Raw genomic sequence first — 9,056 nt, forward strand, 5'->3', positions numbered from 1 at the left:
TCTTTTGTATCCTTCTGCTATCTAGTAAGTGGACCTCTCTTTGCTAAATCTACCTTCATACTGTGTATGTCTTTTCCTCTAAACTCACCGTCATTACATGTGGGGGGCTGCTATCATCTTTTGGGGTATTTCCCTAGAGGTAAGCCAGGTCTGTTCCTTCCTCTACCAGGGGTAGTTAGTCCTCCAGCTGGCGCGTGGCATCTAGGGTTAATCAGGTATGCTCCCTGGCTACTATTAGTTGTGTGGTAGATTTAGCTCACGGTCAGCTCGAGATTCCATCACCCAGAGCTCGTCCGTTATCTTTGTGTTTTGATGTTTCCCTGCCATTGGGAATCGTGACAGTATGACCGGCCCGTGTTAAAGTTACTGGCAGAAGAAAGGAGAGAAAAAGAAGTCTGTAGAGTTTTTTTTTTCCTATGTTTGCTCCATAGTTGGATCAGTTGTATTTCAGCTCTAATTACAGCCTTTGCCTTTCTCTCCTTCTAATCCTTGAATGGCTCTGATCTCACCTGTTTAAAGATGGATCCTCAGAGCTTGGCTGCAGGTTTAAATAATCTTGCTACTAAGGTTCAAAATTTACAAGAATTTGTTATACACACTCCGATGTCTGAACCTAAGATTCCTACACCAGAGGTGTTTTCTGGAGATAGATCTCGGTTTCTGAATTTCAAATATAATTGTAAATTATTCCTTTCTCTCAGACCTCACTCCTCTGGAGATCCTGTCCAGCAGGTTAAGATTGTGATTTCTTTGCTGCGAGGTGACCCTCAAAACTGGGCATTTTCATTGACACCAGGGGATCCTGCGTTGCTCAATGTGGATGCCTTTTTTCTGGCTTTAGGCTTGCTTTATGAGGAACCTAATTTGGAGATTCAAGCTGAAAAAGCTTTGATAGCCCTATCTCAAGGGCAAGATGAAGCTGAGATATACTGCCAAAAATTTCGTAAATGGTCTGTGCTTACTCAGTGGAATGAGTGCGCCCTAGCGGCAAATTTCAGAGAGGGCCTCTCTGATGCCGTTAAGGATGTTATGGTCGGGTTCCCTGCGCCTACAGGTCTGAATGAGTCCATGACAATGGCTATTCAGATTGATCGGCGTTTGCGGGAGCGCAAGCCTGTGCACCATTTGGCGGTATCTTCTGAAAAGTCGCCAGAGAATATGCAATGTGACAGAACTCTGTCCAGAAGCGAGCGGCAGAATTACAGGCGTAAAAATGGGTTATGTTTCTATTGTGGTGATTCTGCTCATGTTATATCAGCATGCTCTAAACGCACAAAGAAGGCTGACAAGTCTATTTGCACTTTACAGTCTAAATTTATTCTGTCTGTAACCTTGATTTGTTCATTATCAGTTATTACTGTGGATGCCTATGTGGACTCTGGCGCCGCCCTGAGTCTTATGGATTGGTCCTTTGCCAGGCGCTGTGGGTTTGATTTAGAGCCACTGGAAGTCCCTATACCTCTGAAGGGTATTGATTCTACCCCTTTGGCTAGTAATAAACCACAATTCTGGACGCAAGTGACTATGCGTATGACTCCAGACCATCAGGAGGTGATTCGCTTCCTTGTGTTGTACAATTTACATGATGTTTTAGTGCTTGGATTACCATGGTCACAATCTCATAACCCAGTCCTTGACTGGAAAACAATGTCTGTGATAAGCTGGGGATGTCGGGGGGCTCATGGGGATGTACCTTTGGTTTCCATTTCGTCATCTACTCCCTCTGAGATTCCAGCATTTTTGTCTGATTATCGTGATATTTTTGAAGAGCCTAAGATTGGTTCACTCCCTCCTCACAGGGATTGTGATTGCGCCATAGATCTGATTCCTGGCAGTAAATTTCCAAAGGGTCGTTTGTTTAATTTATCTGTGCCTGAACATGCTGCTATGCGAGAGTATATTAAGGAGTCCCTGGAAAAGGGACATATTCGTCCTTCTTCATCTCCTTTAGGAGCTGGTTTTTTCTTTGTGTCTAAGAAGGATGGCTCTCTGAGGCCTTGTATTGATTATCGACTCCTGAATAAAATTACAGTCAAATATCAGTATCCGTTGCCTTTGTTGACTGATTTGTTTGCTCGCATAAGAGGGGCTAAGTGGTTCTCTAAGATTGATCTTCGTGGGGCGTATAATTTGGTGCGAATTAAGCAGGGGGATGAGTGGAAAACCGCATTTAATACGCCTGAGGGCCATTTTGAGTATTTAGTAATGCCTTTCGGCCTTTCAAATGCACCTTTTGTCTTTCAGTCCTTTATGCATGATATTTTCCGTGAATATTTGGATAAATTTATGATTGTGTATTTGGACGATATTTTGATTTTTTCTGATGACTGGGAGTCTCATGTTCAACAGGTCAGGAGGGTTTTTCAGGTTTTGCGGACTAGTTCTTTGTGTGTAAAGGGTTCAAAGTGTGTTTTTGGGGTTCAAAAGATTTCTTTTTTGGGGTACATTTTTTCCCCTTCTTCTGTTGAGATGGACCCTGTTAAGGTTCGGGCTATTTGTGACTGGACGCAGCCTACTTCTCTTAAGAGTCTTCAGAAATTCTTGGGCTTTGCTAATTTCTATCATCGATTTATAACTGGGTTTTCTGGCGTTGCTAAACCTTTGACTGATTTGACTAGAAAGGGTGCTGATGTTGCCGATTGGTCCCCTGCTGCTGTGGAGGCCTTTCGGGAGCTTAAGCGCCGCTTTTCGTCTGCTCCTGTGTTGCGCCAGCCTGATGTTTCTCTTCCCTTTCAGGTTGAGGTTGATGCTTCCGAGATCGGAGCAGGGGCGGTTTTGTCGCAGAAAAGTTCCGATTGCTCAGTGATGAGACCTTGTGCGTTCTTTTCTCGTAAATTTTCGGCCGCCGAGCGAAACTATGATGTTGGTAATCGGGAGCTTTTGGCCATGAAGTGGGCGTTTGAGGAGTGGCGTCATTGGCTTGAGGGTGCCAGACATCAGGTGGTGGTTTTGACTGATCACAAGAATCTGATTTATCTGGAGTCTGCCAGGCGCCTGAATCCTAGACAGGCACGCTGGTCGTTGTTTTTTTCTCGGTTTAATTTTGTGGTCTCATACTTACCGGGTTCTAAAAATGTGAAGGCAGATGCTCTTTCTAGGAGTTTTGAGCCTGACTCTCCTGGGGATTCTGAACCTGCTGGTATCCTTAAGGATGGGGTGGTTTTGTCTGCTGTCTCCCCAGACTTGCGACGTGCTTTGCAAGAATTTCAGGCAGATAGACCTGATCGTTGTCCACCTGGTAGACTGTTTGTTCCTGATGATTGGACCAGTAGAGTCATCTCGGAAGTTCATTCTTCTACTCTGGCAGGTCATCCTGGAATTTTTGGTACTAGAGATTTGGTGGCTAGGTCCTTCTGGTGGCCTTCCCTGTCTCGAGATGTGCGTGTTTTTGTGCAGTCTTGTGATGTTTGTGCTCGGGCCAAGCCTTGTTGTTCTAGGGCTAGTGGGTTATTGTTGCCCTTGCCTATTCCGAAGAGGCCTTGGACGCACATCTCTATGGACTTTATTTCTGATCTCCCTGTTTCTCAGAAGATGTCTGTCATCTGGGTGGTGTGTGACCGTTTTTCTAAAATGGTCCATTTGGTGCCATTGCCTAAGTTGCCTTCCTCATCTGAATTGGTCCCTCTGTTTTTTCAAAATGTGGTTCGCCTGCATGGGATTCCGGAAAACATCGTTTCTGACAGGGGAACCCAGTTCGTGTCTAGATTTTGGCGGACATTCTGTTCCAGGTTGGGAATTGATTTGTCTTTTTCGTCTGCATTCCATCCTCAGACTAATGGCCAGACGGAGCGAGCTAATCAAACTTTGGAGACTTATTTGAGGTGTTTTGTGTCTGCGGATCAGGATGACTGGGTTGCCTTTTTGCCGTTGGCAGAGTTTGCTCTTAATAATCGGGCTAGTTCTGTCACTTTGGTTTCCCCTTTCTTTTGCAATTCAGGGTTTCACCCTCGTTTTTCATCTGGTCAGGTGGAATCTTCGGATTGTCCGGGAGTTGATGCTGTGGTGGATCGGTTGCATCGGATTTGGGGACAAGTGGTGGACAATTTGAAGTTGTCCCAGGAGAGGACTCAGCAGTTTGCTAACTGCCGGCGTCGTGTTGGTCCTCGCCTTCGTGTTGGGGACTTGGTGTGGTTGTCTTCCCGTTTTGTCCCTATGAGGGTTTCTTCTCCTAAGTTTAAGCCCCGGTTCATCGGTCCTTATAGGATTTTGGAGATTCTTAACCCTGTGTCCTTTCGTTTGGACCTCCCGGCATCTTTCGCTATCCATAATGTATTCCATCGGTCGTTGTTGCGGAGGTATGAGGTACCGGTGGTTCCTTCTACTGAACCTCCTGCTCATGTGCTGGTAGGGGGTGAATTGGAGTACGTTGTGGAGAAGATCCTGGACTCCCGTATTTCCAGACGGAGACTTCAGTATCTGGTTAAATGGAAGGGCTATGGTCAAGAAGATAATTCTTGGGTAACTGCCTCTGATGTTCATGCCTCGGATTTGGTTCGTGCCTTTCATAGGGCTCATCCAGATCGTCCTGGTGGTTCTCGTGAGGGTTCGGTGACCCCTCCTTAAGGGGGGGGTACTGTTGTGAATCCGCTTTTGGGCTCCCCTGGTGGTTGCTGGTGGTACTGGTGACTTGTGTGTCTTTGCTGTCTCAGTTCACCTGCTCCCATCAGTGTTTGGGAGTTTCCTATTTAGCCTTGCTCTCCAGTCATTTCCTTGCCGGTCATCATTGTAACCAGAGCCTTCGGTTGCATGTTCCTGCTACTAGTCTGCTGATCAGGTAAGTGGACTTTGTCCTTTTGTTTTGTATCTTTTGTCCAGTTTGCAGTTTTGTTATTCTCTGTAGCTGGAAGCTCTTGTGGGCTGAAATTGCCACTCCTGTGTCATGAGTTGACACAGGAGTCTTAAAGTAATTTCAGGATGGTTTTTTGATAGGGTTTTCAGTTGACCGTGAAGTCCTCTTTTGTATCCTTCTGCTATCTAGTAAGTGGACCTCTCTTTGCTAAATCTACCTTCATACTGTGTATGTCTTTTCCTCTAAACTCACCGTCATTACATGTGGGGGGCTGCTATCATCTTTTGGGGTATTTCCCTAGAGGTAAGCCAGGTCTGTTCCTTCCTCTACCAGGGGTAGTTAGTCCTCCGGCTGGCGCGTGGCATCTAGGGTTAATCAGGTATGCTCCCTGGCTACTATTAGTTGTGTGGTAGATTTAGCTCACGGTCAGCTCGAGATTCCATCACCCAGAGCTCGTCCGTTATCTTTGTGTTTTGATGTTTCCCTGCCATTGGGAATCATGACATAGGGCATAGTATAGGATATAAAGGTTGGTGCCACTATGTATATCAGTATGCTGACCACATGCTAGATGATATACAGACATAAAACATAAGGGGAAGTGCAGATATGTTTACCTGTAACAGCAGAGCAGTAAATGGACCCCGACGCGCGTTTCGCGGTTAAGCTTCGTCCAGGGGAGTAGTCTTAGCTATAGTGGCCATACAGGGGTTTATATAGCAGCTATAAGGCAGTGGTGGCAGCGGTTGGTAATGGCGCTTGCATCAACAAAGCCGGTTCGGACGTCACTTCCGCTCAGCGTCATAGGTGGATCGTTCACTCCCACACCCGACGCGTCAGAGCGGGGGAGCGAAAACGAGCCACACAGGAGAGACGCGTCGCTATAGCGACCCGATACCAGAAGTCTCAGCATGCGCACACCGCATAGGTAAACAGGGCATTGGCTAACAAAAGTGCTCAATAAGTAAAAGTGACTTGTGCATAAAGTGACCGTAGTGCCTCCAAAGGGGAGAAGCAACTAAAGTGAAGCAAAAGACTGAGAGCCATAATATTATATGTAGTAAGTGAAAGTGACTAGTGCATAACAGTGCAAATTAAATTGCCACTAGGACATCAATCACAGAGGTAACATAAGTGGTATTTGTTGTGAAAGTGCTATCAATTATGTGAAAGGAAATATTATATATGTGTATACACACTATTTAATCATAAATCCATATATAAGGCATAAAAAATTAATTAATAATATAGTGAAGTTGCTAAAAATGAATAAAATACAATCAAGTTGAATATACATCATAAACATATAATTGTATAAAAAGCAATATTGAAGGATCATATAGAACTGCAGACCATAAAATTATTACATAAATAAACAAATTAGTGCAAATATATAAATATAGTGTAAATACATATATATCTTACATATTAGACCAAATATAATAAAAACACCGATAAATACAAACATATATTATAAGTGCACATATAATATGAACTGTGGTATATTTTGATAGACGTAATATCCCAGCTTCACATGAATACCGAACTGCATTATATAGCCAGACACTGCAGGTCATCACATCATTTACACAGGACTAATCAGGAGCTAAAAACTAAAAAAGAAATAATTAAAATCATACATATATACAAATAAAAGCCGCTAAACAAACTATACATTAAAGAAAGGGGGCATAGCTAAGCACCTCATTAAGACCATGCGGTTGCATTGAGTTTACTCTAGAGATCCAGCGGGTTTCCAACTGTGCAAGATTCTTCCTCCAATTGCCTCCTCTTTGATCCACAAACACCTTATCTATTCCTATGACTTTCAGGAGCCTCGCATTGGAATTATGGTGAGTTTTGAAATGCCTTGCTAATGGTTTTAATGCAATGGTATCCTCAACCTCCTTTGCTTTGATGATGTCATTATGATGTTCTCTTACCCTTATTTTTAATGCTCTAGATGTCAAACCCACATATACTTTAGGGCAAGGACATTGTGCATAATATATAACTCCAGTTGTATTGCAGGTGATATGTTGGGTTATTGTGAAAGTTTTTTTACCATCGCTGGAGGTGAATGTTGATGCATGATCAATGTTGGGGCATGCAATGCAATTTTTGCAAGGGAAACAACCCCATTTTTGTCCTCTGGATCCAAATGCCTTCTCTATTTTGGGGCCAGCATAGTAGCTATGTACAAGCTGGTCTTTTAAATTACTAGATCTCCGATATGTGATGGAGGGGTGGTTTGGCACATATCTCTTTAAGTCCTTGTCAGTTTGTAAGAGTGGCCAAAATTTTTTCAAAGCATTTCTCATCTCACTCCACTGTTCGGTGTAGGTGGATATGAACCTCACCTTTTGCTCTGTAGGTGGTTTCATCTTTGGGTTCATTAGAGTTGAACGCGTCATTCTTGTTGCTTTATGTAGTCCTCTCTTGATACTTCGCCTCGAGTAGCCTCTATCATGGAATCTCATAGATAGACTTTCCGCCTGTTCAGAAAAGAACTGTTCGTTAGAGCAAATCCTTTTAATTCTAATGAATTGTCCCGTTGGTATGCCTTCAATCAGGGCTTTGGGGTGGGATGAGGATGCGTGCAGTAAAGAGTTAACTGCCGTCTCCTTTCTAAATACATTGGTTTCCAAGAAACCATTTGCCCCCTTACTGATCTGGATATCCAAGAAATCCAATGATACCTGACTGTACTTGCATGTCAGTTTGATGTTGACATCATTATCATTGAGGATGTCCCGAAAAGACAGAAGGTCCTGTTCTGAGCCCTGCCAAATCATGAGAATATCATCAATGAAGCGAACCCAGAACAGGACCTTCTCAATGTATGCAATAGGATTGACAAAGAATATCTGCCTCTCCCAGTTACCCATAAACAAATTAGCATATGAGGGGGCAAAAGCCGCCCCCATAGCCGTTCCTCTTTGCTGTACATATATTGTTTCTTTAAACATAAAGTAATTATGCTCCAAGACAAATTTTAGTAACTCAAGAAGGAAAGCGCTCAATCTTCTGTCTATATCTGAGGCATGGAAAAATGATTCAACAGCTAGAATGCCATGTTGGTGTTGTATGGCAGTGTATAAAGACTCCACGTCGAATGACACCAACCACATGTCATCTTCCATAGGTATCCCATCAATTTTATTAAGGACATCACCCGTGTCTTTAATGTATGAAGGTAAATTGCAAACAAGTGGTTTCAAATAAAAGTCAAGATATTTCCCGATTACCTCACACAAGCTGCCATTTCCCGACACTATCGGGCGTCCTGGGGGTGCAGTCATACTTTTATGAATCTTTGGCGTGAAGTAAATGCATGCCGTCTTTGGATAGACAGGAATTAAATGTGTCCTGAGCTCCTTGGTGATCACTCCTTTTAAGAAAGCTCTCTCCAGAATTTCTTCTAATTCACTCTGAAAGGAAAGAGTCGGGTTATACGTAAGTCTTTTATAGCAGCTGGTGTCCCTCAGCTGTCTAAATGCCTCTTTTTCATACATTCTGGTTGATTGAATGATGATGTTCCCCCCTTTGTCCGCAGGTTTAATTACTATATCCCTCATGCTTTTCAATTCTTTAAGTGCCCTTCTCTGTTCAACAGATAAATTGTCTTTTATAATTCTGTTAGGGATTTCTCCAAATTCTTTGGACACTAACTTGACAAAGAGGTCTATATTTGGGTATAAGTTCATGGAGGGGAATTTTTTAGGTTTAGGTGGTATGAACTTACCTTTATCTGTTGTTTCATCCCGTTCCCCACTGAGTTCTTCTAGTGTGGCAATAGTTTCCAATTCCTGTTCCGTCCATTCCATGCCTCTATCCGATCTACTGTGTAATTTTTTTAAAACCAATTTTCGAGCAAAGAGGTTGAGGTGTTTTACCGCTAAGAAGGAGTCAAAGGAAGAAGATGGTGAAAAAGTTAATCCCAGACTCAAAACTTCCACTTGTGGCTCAGTCAATTGTATATCCGACAGATTGATTACCTGTAATCTTGCTTTACCAGGATTGTCAGCCCACTTGTCTCTTCTCTTGTAGTTGTCATTCCTTCTTTTATTAATATTTTTCCTCAGATTATATATGCGATTTGTGGACACATTATCATTTTCTCTTGATGATATCGAGGATAAAGAGGATGCCCTAGATATACTGCCTTCCCCATTTAATTTGTTACTTTGCCATCTGTATACAGTGCCACTTTTGAAATCTTCAAGATCTCGCTGAAATTTTTTTGTCTTAGTTTCTTTTACTTCCT

General features: G+C 43.0%; 1 long non-coding RNA gene across 1 annotated transcript; it reads right to left on the minus strand.

Annotated features, from left to right (window-relative positions):
- Positions 1 to 6,284: 6,284 nt before the first annotated feature.
- LOC143768506 (uncharacterized) lies at positions 6,285 to 8,172 on the minus strand. The gene is made up of 3 exons (XR_013213905.1): positions 8,038 to 8,172; positions 7,150 to 7,284; positions 6,285 to 6,402 (listed from the first exon to the last, which is right to left on the minus strand). It is a non-coding gene; the product is annotated as an uncharacterized LOC143768506 (long non-coding RNA).
- Positions 8,173 to 9,056: the final 884 nt, after the last annotated feature.

This window comes from Ranitomeya variabilis, chromosome 4 (assembly GCF_051348905.1).
Source record: "Ranitomeya variabilis isolate aRanVar5 chromosome 4, aRanVar5.hap1, whole genome shotgun sequence".
Classification (NCBI taxonomy): domain Eukaryota; kingdom Metazoa; phylum Chordata; class Amphibia; order Anura; family Dendrobatidae; genus Ranitomeya; species Ranitomeya variabilis.